This window comes from Rousettus aegyptiacus, unplaced genomic scaffold (genome assembly GCF_014176215.1).
Source record: "Rousettus aegyptiacus isolate mRouAeg1 unplaced genomic scaffold, mRouAeg1.p scaffold_m13_p_5, whole genome shotgun sequence".
NCBI classification, from domain to species: Eukaryota; Metazoa; Chordata; class Mammalia; order Chiroptera; family Pteropodidae; genus Rousettus; species Rousettus aegyptiacus.
Window position 1 is genome coordinate 105,430,491 of NW_023416308.1, and position 15,235 is coordinate 105,445,725.

Here is a 15,235-nt window from a genome sequence, read left to right on the forward strand (position 1 = left end):
AAAGATTTTATTCACCACTTTCCATCTAGCTTACTTTTGGGGATTCAAAAGTGAAACCTCAGAAGTTTTTAATTTCTACAAACTTTTCAATAGTTATAGTTTCAGATTCCACCATCTACACAAAACTGAGTGTCATTCTTCTCAGGATGGGTAGCTACATTGTGCCAAGAGAGACACGGAGCAGAGTTTGTTGTCAGCTCATTGTTATCCTTGAAAAATATCTCATTAATGTCATTCCTAATTTGAGGGAAGGAAATCAGGTGGGAATCCTTTAATTGTTGTTTCATTCTAACTTTGTGCAACTGTGGTATTTCACTGATAAACAGATTTACTGATGAGAGAGAACAGAACGTGGCAATAATCAGTAAGCAAAAATACAGAGTGAGGAATTCTCACTGAGGTCAATGTGGAGAAATAGACTAAGGCATTATAAAGAGGATAGGTGGTTTCTTCACCCAAAAGGAAGGAGAAATATTAAAATTAAACAACCTAATCATATGATATTAATTGGTGTCATCAAAATCCAAAAGCTATTCTTTCTTTCACTTGCATCTGTTATTTATACTTGTCTTAGAAAATACATCATTATACTTTTACTTTTTCTACATGTATTTCTCATCCACAAAATCAAAAAGCAATGACTTCTTTGTATCATTTTAGGTATGATCCTTATTTGTAGGTTCAGCCAAGTTCACCAAGCCTTCTAAAACTGCATAGAGTAAACTATTACTCCTATCAACTTTTAGATCCATTTTCATACCACAAAAATAAGCATTAGGCCACATTCTTTTAGGCCTATACAGAACACATTCATCTCTGTTATTTGAGTTCACAACATCAACATGGCACGTATTATTATTTTCTTTCCAAGAGAAGTAAAAGTTAAGTGACTTGCAAAGGTACCAGAGCCACTGCTTGCTATACAAATCTTTTGTGCAAATTATAAACTAGATTTTTAAATTCAACCTATTAAAAGCAACTTAACTTCCATCTACTGGAAAAATTCTATAACATTGATTTTTTTTTTTTTTTTTTTAGAATAAGACACTCTACTGCTGTCATGCCATAGAAAGAGTTTGATAGAGCATTGCTACCTTTGTAGTCGATTAAACACCAATCATTTTCCTCACTGAGTTCACTAACTCAATGTTTAATATTTTATAGGCAATGTTTAATGTACTCTTTGGCCAAGCGTATATCCCTTGCTCATTCCCAGGATAGAATATGTACAGGAAAGATCAAGCTTCCTATCATTTCTATAGAGTTAATCATCAGGAGGAGGCAGGGAATGGAATGTCCCTTCCAACCAAGGAAGCACAGTAAGAGAATGTACCTCAGTATAAAGATCAGGCAGCTAATAGGCCAAAGGTTAGATGCTGAACCATTAAAAAGAAAACATCAAAAGTTCTTCATAAAGACTATACTTGTTGACATTTTCACAAACATGTTTCATTCTATCCTCACAGCAACCCTTTGTGGTCAACATGATGAGAAGGAAACCGAGTTGCAAAGAAGATATTTGTTCAAGGTTATGAAGATATCATTTGACCAATTCATGACTTGAATCCAGATAACTTCGACTCCAAAGCCTATAATCTCCCCAAATTCCACAAGGTGAGGAATGTTTCGTAAGTTCCATATATGTGACCCATATTTCCCTTTAGATTTTTCATTGTGGGAAGCAGAAAAAAAGCTGCTCTATAATTATTATTTTCTTAATCAATATCATTTATTTTTAAAATAATCTCCCAGGTATAAAATAAATGTATAAATCTAACCTGAAAGCAAAAATAGAGAATTATGTTTCCTTCTACAAATTGCTTTTTTTTTCTAGGATATTCTGAGATATAATGAGATAATTAAGTAAGTATACAAGGAAAATAACTCCATAACCTGAATCCATAAGAAACTAAAGGAAAACAAAAGGTCTAAGAAAGCAACAAAAAGAGACAACATGACTGGAAAGGCTGAAGAAGGAATTAAAACATAAAAAAGGTAAAGGACTCCCTTGCTACCCCTGAAAAGGAAGGATTACTAACAGATGAAAGTGGTTTCTAAATTGTCTGTTTTATTTAAAGGAACATTCTCAATAGGAAAGAATAATGGTACAGACATTTTGTAACACACCTTCAAAAAGTGCTAGCACTGATAAAGAATAGGCTTGGGTATATCAAGACTTAATTGTATAGAATTTAGAAGCCATGTGGTCTGGAGGAGATGATCTTGAGTCTTACAGAACTTAATTAATAAACTTAGCAAATCACTAGCAATTAATTTTAAAATAGTAATTTAATATATGGCAAAAGCAGGAAGTGGGACATAACACCAATACCTATGCAGTTAAGGAATAAAGCTCATGGACTATTCATTAAACTATAATAGACTATTAGAAGTGAAACAGTAAGATATAAAACACATTAGACTGGGGAACATCATCATATTTCATAGTCATATATATCTACATATTTTTCCTGGGAGGAACAATGCATTCTCTAAATATAAAATATTATGGATCCTTATGTCATGGCCATTACTTTTATGTGTTACTAAATTAGTCTTAGCTATCTCTGCTCTGTAGACATGCAGAGATAAATAGAATGGCTTCCATATCACATGCATTCGCAAAATGGCCTTGTCCCCAACATCCCATGAGAAATACTGAGTTTATGATTTACCTTACAATTTTTCATTCTGCTGTCCCTTCCTAGCCAACTCGGTTTAGTGTTTTTTTTTTTTTTTTTTTTTTTTTAATTCCTTAAAGGAGTCTGGCATTTATTTCCCACAGCAGTGGGAAGTCCTCTAGGGTGGTCTTTAGAATTAGATCTCAGGTGAAATCTCAATTTAGTCACTTAATAGTTTTGAAATCTTGAGCAAGTTAACTGACTTATTGAATTTTGAGTTTTCTCTTTTGATAATGGGAAATGTTACGACCTATATCATAGGACTGCTCAGAGATTTTATAGCATTTTACATGTGAAATATTAGCCATAGAGATTTTCAGGAGTTAGGGAAATTACTCTAGACTAGGAGACGGAAGAGCTGGGTTCATGCCTTGGTTGTTTCGTGCAAGTTATCTCGCTTCATAATACATGTGTGTTCACCTCAGTGTACTCATCTCTAAAATGGGACTGACAGCACACACTTTGTACAAGTAGCCAATGGTCTTGATAATGTACTTAAATAAGAGACATGGAAGTGCTTTGTAAACTGTAAAGGTGTTAACCATAAATTCTGCAAAGCATGGTGACCATCAGCTGACATACATCTCAATGTCTATGTTCTCACCAGAATTTCAACATTACTTCTCTGTACTAACTATAACTGCACCAACAATTTATATATTTTTAAGTGGAATTATGGTCCTCTTCTTATTACATCATCACCAAACCAATAAGACAGATCCTACAACAACAAATGCCATAGAATATTAGAGTTGGAAAAAAAACATAGAATGCAATATTATATTCTTATTTTTCTTTAATGTGTGAAGAGATTGGGTCACAGAGACCCACTTACTCAACAAAGAAAGGTAAAGACAAGACCTGAATCAGGAATCCCGTTTTTATGAAACTCTCCACTACCATACTATTTTTCCTATGGAATTCTTAGTATAAAATACACCTTGAAATAACAGGACATCAATTAGAGCTTAAAAGTAATTTTTTGGAAATGAAAAAACATCCTGCAAGATTAATGTATTAGATAATAGGACTTGACCTGTACTTAGGTGAATTTAATAGTTTCTCTTGGGATGACTTGTTTTCCTCCCTCCAGTTACCTTGGCTTTTAAACTAATTTCATAACATCTGAGGTTACTATTTTCATCTTCCAATCTGTAGGCCCTTTTCCATTTTCCAGATCATTACCATCTAAAATGTTCTGATCATTCTTCTTGAGAGTTTCTGAAGTAATTAAAAGAAATCCTCTGGAAAGCTCCCTGACCTTTGGCAGTATTCTTCAAGTGCTAGGACTGTTGCAAGGCGCAAAGGTCTTATTTATACCCCTTCATCGTGGGGTCTCATAAGTACACTCTCACTTATTCATTTGACAGAGGTTTATTAAATGCTGACACTGTCAAGCATTGTGTTAATCATTGGGTTAGCTTCCTACTTAGGGAAAGAAACAACAATTACAATACATTCTGATAAGTGCTGTGATAAAAGTATTCACTGGATTTGGTGTGAGCCCAACACCACAGGACCAGATAAGAGTGGCTTCTCAGCAGAGCAGTATGACATTCATAGTGTACTGTCAAAGGTGAATCAGAGTGTTCAGGAGCTGCATGATGTTCCATATGCCCAAAGAAAGGGTACTCGCTACCCTGAGTAAATTAAACAATAAATCCTCTTTATTCTATTGCCTAAATATACTCAGATCCGTTTACTTCTCTTTCCCGTTGCTACCACGGCTGTCCAAGCCTCCATCGTCTCTCACTCAAATTATTTTTCTTAGCACAGTAATTGTTCTCTGTTTCCACTCTTGTTCAGTGCAATTCATTCCCCACCTAGCAGCCAGGATTATTTGTTGAAAAGCAAATCAGATCATGCCTATCCCTTCATTGGCTTTCTTTCCCCTGAACTTAGAATAAAACTCATATTCCATGGCATGACCTACCAGATCCTGTTATCTAGCCCTTGCCTACCCCTCCAGTCCTCACTTCTTGATTTTCTCTCTCGTTTTCACCAGACTCAGCACCGATAACCTTTATTCTATTTCTAAAGCACAAGTCCTTTCTTTCCCACCATAGGGAATTCACACTTGTTATTCTCCTTGCCTGGAATGACTTGATCCTAAACACCTGAATAGGTGAGAACTTCCTGCTTGTAGCGCTCGACAAATATCACTTTCCCAATGAATCCTTCTCTAACAATGCAGTCTAATCCTATGTCCCCAGATTATGTCACATCACCCTGTTTTTTCTTTCTTTATAGCAATTATCGCCACATAAATTCATGCATTATTTGGTTTATTTTTTGTTTCACCGCACTAGAATATAAGCTCCAAGTATAAGGACCATATTTAGGTTGTTTTCTACCATTTCTCAAATACCTAAGAAGTACATTGAATAAAGTAGGTCTTCAAAAAGTATTTGCTGGCTGAATGAAAACACAGAAGTGGTAAGCACTAGATAGAAAAGTCTGATATACATTGTGGCCACACAGATAAGTAGGGTCACCTCCAGATGTCAAGACTGATGATGCCATACCCACACCAAGTGGGTATGAAAATGTTTAACTACATAATGAGACTTTGAGGGAGAACAGGGAAGTCTTCCCTAGCTGGTCCAAAAATATCTTGAGAGATTAAGAAAAGAAGACTGGCTTGGTGTTTTAATTGTGGTTAGGATGTGGGCAGGGGCTTATATGGATCGAATCTCACAGCATCAGAGGAAGAAGCAATCAGGCTTTCTGATATGTTTGCCCAGATATGAATAGAAGGCAAAAGAAAGAGTTAAGTCTTAAAATTTGTTAGTAGTCGAACATTAAAAAATGGAGTCAGATGCTTTACTATGGAATTCTACCCCCACAGTATTTAAACTATATAAAAAGGTATGCATGGGAGATTGTTGAAATATTTTCAGCATGATGAGCTTTTCATTTTAACAATATTGATCTGGCTTCACTCTGGAGAAAGTAACAGGTGGATGAAATAGAAGACCAGGAGGACACTTAGGTGGCTATTGTAGTGACTCACATGAGAGAGAAGGGAAGCTCCCAAATAGAGATTCTTGGAGGCTATGAAGAGATACTGTAGCGAGATGGGGACATATTTGAGAGACATATAATCCTTAGTGGGAACAAAAATTGTATTACCAGATTGAATTTCCTCACAATCATAACTGATTTGATTTCTGACAAAACAACCACACCCAATTCAATAAGTAGCTTAAGATGAAATGCTCTCTCAACAAGGAAAGCAAATGAACACCATGGACCATGTTCGAGAATGGAGTCTCTGAAGATTTCATGAGTGCATCAAGTAGATCTGGTCAAGGGAGAGATGCATAATAGGGAAGTAATTCAGCTGCAATTTTGAGCAGCCTCCAGATACTTTTGAGATTAATCATTACTGCCAGCCTGATACTTGAGATGCTTAGATCGTATTTTAGGATCTGCTTCCTATTGACCTCAATTCTTATTGGAATATGCAGAGTTATCCAGATACTTGTAATTAGTAGATGAAGAGTCTTAGAAGCTTGATTCAAACATTCAGGATGCAGGCAAGGAAAAGAGGCCCTGTTGATTCTTTCATAGTAATATACCTTGTCGAAGATGACAGGAGTGATAAAGTTTCAAATATATTCTGTTCGTTAGTACTTTAAAAGTACCATTGTGCTTTTAATGTACACCTTTATAGATAATCCCCATGTTCCTTAAAGACTGGGATTTGCAGGTTGTCCTTGTCTTTTAACATCTACTGTTCCCAAGTGTCTTTCTTTCCTCTGGACCATCCCTATAACACTCATATCCCTGTTGCCAAAAATCTTGCATGTGTTTTCAAGTTAGCTTATTAGTTTAGTTTATACAGTCTTTCTCTTTATTGTAATGCCATTGTCTAATCATGCGATTACACTGTTATGGTGATAACAGCAAAGAATCAGTGTAGTTTAAGAGAAATCTTATCTGCTGTTAAGGTTGGCCATACCTGGTTAGTGTGATTTACCCCCTTGAAGATCTATAAAGGATTTCTTCTCACTACTACTATTTTGTTGGCTAGCTCTTTTCTGGAAAGTAGAAAGAAGCACATAGCGAGGCAGCATCAGTGGTAAGGTATTTGTAATCGGTTTCATCTTGTTCTCATTACACGTATTTCCAGATACTACTTTACTTCACAGATTCATAAATTTGCTCATCTTCAAGCAGAGACAAATACATGCCACTTCACTATTCTGCCTTTTTTTGCTTCTAACATAAAATGAGTCATTTGCATTAGACCAGAACTTCCAAACATTTTATAGCCAAGAATAACTTTTGTGGAAATCACCATAATCTCCATATTTTGAAAGATGAAAACTACTACAAAAGCTCCATTTATTGAGAAATTATCTCACTTTATAATTTTTATTCATCAAAATTGTATTTGTACTCTCAAAATAAGAGCTTCCGATGAGCTATAGGGCTCCGCTTCTTGCTAAAATTTTCAAAACACAAACTAAAATGTTATAAAGAAAATTATACATATAATAGTAAAATAACTATGTGTGCATGTGTGTATAAAAATTTTAAAAAGCCATATTTGCATATATTAGGCTAAAGAAAATTTGTAACATATATAACAAATAATTATCATTCCATAATATACAATGTATTCTAAATTAATCATAAAAAAGGGATAAACGAATCAATGTAGAGATTTAAAAACATATGAATTTGCAATGTGATTTACAAAGAAAATTGAAAATAAACAAATAATAATACTTTAAACTCTAACAGTCATCAGACTAAAGCAAGGCAATAATAAAATTACATTTCCACACTTGAATGAAATACAATATCACATCTTTGGGAACATGAAGAAACAGCTATTCTCATATATATTGCTGGTATGCAAAGGAATTCCTACAACCTTTTTGTAAAGTACCTACTAATATCATTAATATTTAAAATGGATATAAATTTGATACACAAATAATTGTTTTAGGATTCTATCTTATTAAAAGTCCAAGTTGTCAAGCCAAGTATTAAGGGAATTTTATTGGATATTGTTTAAAAGAGGGGAAAACTGAGAAGAAATTGCAAGACTTCAAGAATAAAAGGTTAAATAAATCGTGGTACTTTATTGCACCTACTTGAAATAATGCTTTAGAGTAACTAGAGTTACAGTTACTGACTTGGAGGGATGGCCATGACGTATTGAGAAAGAAAATAAAGTTTTAAAGTAATGCTATGTTGCTTTGTAAAAAAAAAAAAAGTCCAATATATCTGTATATATTTACATATCTTTCTATGATCAGGGGAGGCAATAAAAATGGGGTAGGGGAAGATTATGAACTTTGTTTCTTTAAAGCTTTATGCTATATTATTAGTTTCAGTAAAGATAGCTTTGTTGTTGATGTCGCTGTTGTTGCTATTGTTTTTTATATTGTGAAAGAGAAATTTCATAGAATAATTAAAAAAAAAAAAAAAGGAAATGGTTCACGGAAAAATCTTCTCTCCATTTAAGGGATTCTGAGTGGCCCAGACACCCTCAGATGGGAATCCCTGGAGTAAATAATCCTGTGTCCCCTTCTATTTCTAAAATTCAACTTTACATGATACTGGTTTAATATTAACCTCTCAAAACTCTTCAAATTCATGCTATTAGTTCATAGTTGCTCCATTTTTTTTTTAAAGCAACCTTTCTATGCAGTTTGATTGATTATAAACATTCCTCTAAATTTATAGTTACCTCAATTATCATTTGGTCTTTCTCTGCAAACACAAACTCTGTGATTACAAGTTTCAGGTATAGGATGTATTGATTTATCTAAACAGTACCTGCTTTTATGGAAAATGCAAGCTCCCATCCACTTGACTTCTGTGGAAGCAGCAATTTTTGTGCAATATTATCCCACCACATTTTTCACAGAGGTAGGTAGCAGACCCTGGCTAAGATGATGAGACCCTTCTTCCAAGTACATAGTATTTGGGACAGAGAGAATATCAAAATAGTCTCCTTTCAATGATAAAATATAAAATTTGTGAGTTGTCAAAAACTAGGTTTCTTACAATGTGACTAGAACACAACTGTAAGGAAAGAGAATAAAGCCAATTCCCAAGAAAGGCAAAAGTAAAAGATGAAGAGAGAACTGATGGTATTTAAGTCCCTAATTAAGATATTTCTGAGACCCAGCACAGTCCTATGCAATCATCTGATCATTCAACCTTCCTTTGGGTTTGATAATCAACATAATTTGTTACTATTAATTGCAATTAAGAAAGCCCTAATAAATATGGACCTCATGTTTTACTTCCTTTGGAATATCCTTCAGAACCTAAGGCAGAGTTTGGTACAAGAAAGTATCTGAACCATAAGAATCTAATCCATTAACTTGGATTAATCTGAGATGGGTAGGGAGAAAAGCTGAGTCCAGAAGGCATATGCCATCAAAGAATAGAACCCAGACAGTGGACAAATAAAGTTCAATATGAAATTTAAAAGAACAGGAGGATTAAAAAAAAGCAGCCATAAAATGAAGAAAATCTACAAGGCAAAGAAGAAAATTATAACAAGGAAACTTGATATTTCATACAAAAAAAGAGAAAATGTTCAAATGATAATTGTATGAGACAAAACTTCCTAGTAGGGTTGTCTAATTTAATGAAGCATAAAAACTTATAAACCAAGCAAAGACTTTGGAGAGTTCATTTTAGTATGTTTAATATAGTCTATACTTGGGTATACCTGGAAAATTTTATAGATACTATTTCTTGTCTGCTAAAAAAAAAAAGTCCAATATTTTCTTCTCTGCAATGAGTTGGGATCAAGGTTTAGTTGTGTGTTGCCAAAGTGACTGAGAATATTTCACCACATTCTCCAGTGAATATTACTACTTGAAGATAGAATTATTTACATATCCATTGAACAAATATTGATTAAGCATCTACTCTGTGCCAGATACTGTTCTAGTTTTTACTTGCAATATACTGGTGAACAAACCAAACCAAACATAAGCACCTTCCCCAAAGGACCTTATCTTCTAGCAGATGAAGATGTAAAACAAGCAATAAACATAGTAAATGACAGAAATGGCTAGCCATTTCAATAATTATAAGCATTTTTGAAAGAAGGAAAGTTGAACAAAATCGGGAGAATCAAGAGAGCCAGGTATGTGGAGGCCAAGAAAGGTCCAATTTTATATAAAGTCTTAAGAGTAGGCCTCATTGAGAAGGTGGCTTCTAAGGAAAGACCTAAAGAAAGTAAGTTAACAGGCTATGAAGATACCTAAGGGAAGACAGTGTCAGGCAGTATTTGTCCTGGTTCAGGGCTATACCCGAGTTCTCACAGAGAGGGGAATGTCCAAGGGGAATAATGATAGGTAATAAAGTCAAAAGTATAATTAATGGGTAGAAAGCTAGTATAAGCACTTGGGCTTATACTTGGGTTCAAATGAGGCGTCAATAAAGGACTTTGATCAGAGGAGTGACAAGATTTGACCTAGGATTTTAAAAGATCTCTTTAGCTGCCATGTGAATAGACTGCAGGGGACACAACGAAGATGTGGTGGCACTAGTTCGGAAGGGAGAGATAATAATGGTTCAGAGCATGCTGGAGGCAGAGGAAACAGGAAAACAGAGAAAGAGACACAATGACAGAGACAGAAATGCACACATCTAGACTTTAGAAAAGAGGTCTCAGATAAGTATATAAATTTGGGAGTCATGAGTATAGAATTGTTGCTATAAGCCTGGATGAAAACATTAAAAAAGAGAGAGAAAGAAAGGCAGAAAGAGAGAAGAGAAACAACATTTTATTCAAAACAAGAAGATGAATAAAATGCTCAAAGAAGAAATTTAAGAAATGGAGCCTTTTGCTGATGATAGACCATAAATTCCAGATGGCGGAGTGGAAGAGATTCAGCAGTTAGGAAGGGAAGGAAGGAAGGGGGAGAACAGAGAATATGCAGAGACTTAGAGTGAAAAGTACAGGGAGAAAAGAAGGAAGCAGCTTGTCTGGGGTTCTTGTTATGACTAACATAACAAGGGTTAGGTGCCTAATGAAAGCAGTGCTGGTCCACTGAAAGCAGACAGTGGTGATTAGGTTGACAGTATTGTGAAGTCAAGTCCTGGGTGTCTGAAGTTTTCTTTCGATCTTTTCTATGGGGAAATAGGCTTAGTCCAGACTATGGGCTTACTATGATCACACTTATTATCGGGGAATGGGGAGCATAAATCTAGGACATAAATCTAAGAGTATATTTAAAGGCATTAAAGTAGCAAACTGAACTAACATGAAATAATTAACTAGCTAAGTAGCCTGCAAATTAGAATAAGGGTCATCTGATATTTCCTAAAATTATGCTCCATTAGAGACAATACCGACATTTTACTGAGCTCCTTACACAGAGACACTAAGCATAGACTGACTTCTTCTTTCTGTTTATCACTTTCTCAATTACTAAAATGTAGGTTAAACGGCATCTTCACTAAAAGGGTTGTGGGGGAGATAATGTATTGATATTTGCAAAGAACTTAGCATAGAGCTAGAAAATCAAGAGCTCAATAAAGTTTAGTATTATTGTTAAATATAATAAAACGTACTTTGCATGATGTCAATCTTTTAAATTTATGGATATGTGTATTATGATCTAGCACATAGTCTATCCTAGAGACTTTTCCTTATGCATTTGAGAAGTATGGGTATTCTGCTGTCTTTGGGTGGAGTACTCCATAGCTGTCTATTAAGTGTAGTCAGGTTACAATGTTTTACTAGTCTTCTATTACCTTATTGATTATCTACTCACTTGTTATGGCCATTGAAAGTGTGGTATTTAAGTCTCCAATTATTATTTCCTCTTTTTTTCTTGGTCAGTTTAGCTAAAGTTTTGTCAGCTCTGTTGATATTTTTAAAACACTAACTTTTGTTTTTCCTTTTAGTTTTGTCAATTTTTGCTTCATATGTTTTGGGGCTCTGTTTTGCTTATAATATTTATGTTTTTATTCTGATAGATTGACCCTTTACCATTATAAAATATCTTTGTTTCCAGTGATGATTTCTGTCATGTATTGATTTTGTTTGAAACATCATATATTGTTCCCCATTTAATTCTCTTTTGGTTACTGTGATGACATATCTTTTTTCATCACTTTACATTCAACCTATTTATGTCTTTGAATTTAAAATGTGTCTCTTGTAGAAATTATACAGCTGGATAATTTTTTTTCCTACATCCACCTTTCAATCTCTGTCTTTTGGTTGCTGTGCCTACTCTATTTTCGCTTAATGGAATTACTGTTCTTTTAAAATTGATATCTGCTATTTTACTAATTATTTTCTATACATCTTTTTTTATTCCTCAATTCCTCCATCACTGCCTTTTTTGTGTGTTTAATGGATATTGCTAGCATATCAATTACTAATTTGTGATGTTATTTTTAAATTAAATATAAAAGATTTTAAAACAAAAGCACAATTATACTGTTATATATATTTACCTTTGGTTTCACCATTATCAGTGTATTGTATTTCTTGATGTAGATTTGAATTATTGTCTAATATCTTTGCATTTTAGCTTGAAGGACCGACTCTCTTTTATATTTCTTGTAAAGCAGATCTGCTGACATCAAATTCTCTCACTTTTTGTTTATCTAGCTACTTTGTTTATCTTCGCCTTTCATTTCATCTTGATTTTTGAAGAACGGTTTTCCTGGATATGGATTGCGGTGGACATTCTTTTTCTTTCAGCGCTTTGAGTACATCATTCTACAGCATTTTGGCTTTCATGGTTTCTCATATGAAACCAGCTGTTAGTCTTATTAAGGACCCTTTGTATGTGATGAGTTCTACTCTTGTTGCCGCGTGAGTGTCTTCTTGTCTTTGACTTTCAGCAATTTGAATATGAAGTGTCTACATGTGTAACTCTTTCAGTGTAGCCTACATGGAGATCATTAAACTTTTTGAATGTGTATACTGATTTTTTTCATCAAATTTAGGAAGTTTATGTGCATTATTTCTTCACACATTCTTTCCACTCATGCCTTTGTATCTCTGCTCTCCCTCTTGGGCTACTATTATGCATATGTTTGTGTGCTTGATGGTGTTCCACAGGTCTCTGAGGTTCTGTATTTTTTTTTCTTTTTTTTCTCTTTGATCTTCAGAATTCATAATTTCAATTGACTTATTTAAAGTCATTGATTCTTTCTTCTACCAGGTCAAATCTGCTATTGAGAACCTCTAGTAATTCTGTTCGCTTTAGTTATTGTAGCTTCAACTCTCGTTTGCCTCAATTGGCATCACTGCTTTAGACATTCGTGTTGTTAAACAATTGTCAGTGACTGCCAGCAAATGCCCTAAGAAAGGAGCTTTACCCACTGATTGATCTCTGAGTCAGATCAAACAAAAACAAACCCTATGAATGGGGTTCTTCTAGGAAGCTACCCTACAGAACAAACAGTGACAATCCTCTGGGGAATAGATCTTTTTGATGGGCTCCAAGCCCTTTGTGCTTCCTGCAGTGGTTGCTGGGCTTCTGGATTTCATAGTTTCCAAGCTTTCAAGGCTGCTAGTTTTCAAGACTATTTGAGAGCCTGGGAATGGGAGACTGGAACAGGTCAAGTTAAAACAACAGAAACTCACTGTTCTTACTAAGCTTCTACCACTTTTCTTAAATAAACAGTTCTCAAATTTTGCAAGCTTTTGGTTAATTTCTGAAAAAGTTGATTTTGACAATTCTTGCCACTGTTGCTTTATGAAGAAGTGGTTTTTTTGAGGTTCTTACTTCGCCATTCTGGTAATTCTTCTCCTAAAGCAATATTTTTTAAAGCCCTTGTGTAAGTATCTCTTAAGAAGAAGCAACTCTTCTTAATTATGCAATAGCTCTCCTTTAATTTTCAGATTAAGTCCCAAAAATGACCTAAAAAGCCCTATGTAATCTGGTTCCTCCCTCCCTCCTAGCCTCAAACTCCACATTCTCCCCCTAGGCCTCCTTTCAATACCTACAATAAACCCCAGCTTCCTGCCAGCCTTTTACACAGATTATTCCTTGTCTATAACCCTTTCTCTCTCCCCATTCCATCCCTCGCTAGGCTAATTCCTATCAAGTCTCAGGTCTCCCTGTAAATGTCACTTCCCGGGGAGCCTTCTTTGACTCACAGGCTATATTCAGTCTCCATCAAACGCTTTTACAAAACCCTGCATTTTTTCTTCACAGTGCTTATCGTAACTGTAATGAAATAATGTCATTTGTGTATCTGTTGAATTTTAAATCCATGATGGCACGGATGTAATCTGGCTAAGAGGAAATATTAATAGATGTTTGAAATAAATAAATGAATGAACAGAAGAACAAAAAAACACAGTATGCAAATAACTAGCCACAAAAGCTGTTCTATCTCGGGAAAAGGTGACGAGGAAAGGGACAGGCAACATCATTAAAGCAGCCCTGAAACTCCACAGACACACATTATTGCTTCTGCCAGTGCAGATCTTCAAAATATTCCTTTTGGAAATTAAAGAGGATTATGCTATTACCATAAAAATTGCTGACCTCAGTCCCTCATTTTATAAATGAGCATACCAATTCCAGGTGAGCAAGGATCTCTTGAAGCAGTTTTCAATCCAGGCTACAAATTACAGAAGGAAATTTTAAAATATCTATGCCCAGACCACAGCTTCAGAAATTCTATGATAATTTTCTTTTGATGTGGTCTGGGAGCCTAGGTATTTTTGAAAACTCTCTAAATAATTCTAATATGCAGCCAGGTTTGAGGACCATTGTAGGTAAAAAGGCAACATCCCAGGTTTGTTTCTGTCAACCTCCCACTCAAGGTGCTTAGTACTTACAGCAAAGAAATGTGATAAGATTTGGAAAAAGTCTGATAAATGATCGTCCTAGAAAGGTAGGCAGATAAGAAGCGACCAGGTGTGTCTCTCAACCAAAAAACTAAGGCAAAGGTACTCCTTGCATTTGAAATAACAGAAAAAGCTTGTCCTTAGGGAAAAGAAAACCTGTTTTCTATTAATAAACTCCAGGGTGGCTATTGTGGCTGCCTTGATTAATTGGTGACGATGAAATAACCAGTGCTCAGGGATACATGAGACAGCAAAGGATTGTAAGTGACAATTTGTTGTTAAAATTCATCAGCCCCTGCAAAGCGCCTTGATTAATGAAGTCGCTGTGCCTGCCTCTGCTCTGAGGAGGGGGTCGCTGTGGGAGGAAAGGGAAAACAAATTTGCAAGGATGCTCTCGCTAAAGAGGATCGGCACCCGGTTGCATTTAATCTGTCTGCTGTTGCATTACACAAGTACCTTCTTCCTCTCACTTGTTCACTGGCCCTGCCATTAATCACAGACTACTGTGGGGGAAAAAAAGAAGAAAAAAAAAGGGAGAGTAGGAAGGAGGGAGGAGAGACAGAGCTCTGCTTCCTGGCTTATAAAGGGGGAGAATGATGGACAGGCAGGGGCACAGGAAGGGAACTGCTGGGTTATGACCAACCAGAGGAACTTAAAATGGGATTCATGGAGTTGCGCCTCAGCAGGCCACAGCTGGATGCTCCGCCTGCCACTGCATCTGCCAAGGAAGTTCTTGGTGCAACAT

At 35.4% G+C, this 15,235-nt stretch overlaps 1 long non-coding RNA gene across 1 annotated transcript in view; it reads left to right on the forward strand.

Annotated features, from left to right (window-relative positions):
- The first annotated feature begins 1,278 nt into the window (after positions 1-1,278).
- The window catches only part of LOC118602984, a 33,970-nt gene continuing 20,013 nt past the window's right edge, over positions 1,279-15,235 (forward strand). Inside the window, exons 1-2 of the long non-coding RNA XR_004951057.1 lie at positions 1,279-1,614; positions 1,835-1,995. This is a non-coding gene — a long non-coding RNA (uncharacterized LOC118602984). The remainder of the gene's footprint in view (positions 1,615-1,834; positions 1,996-15,235) is intronic.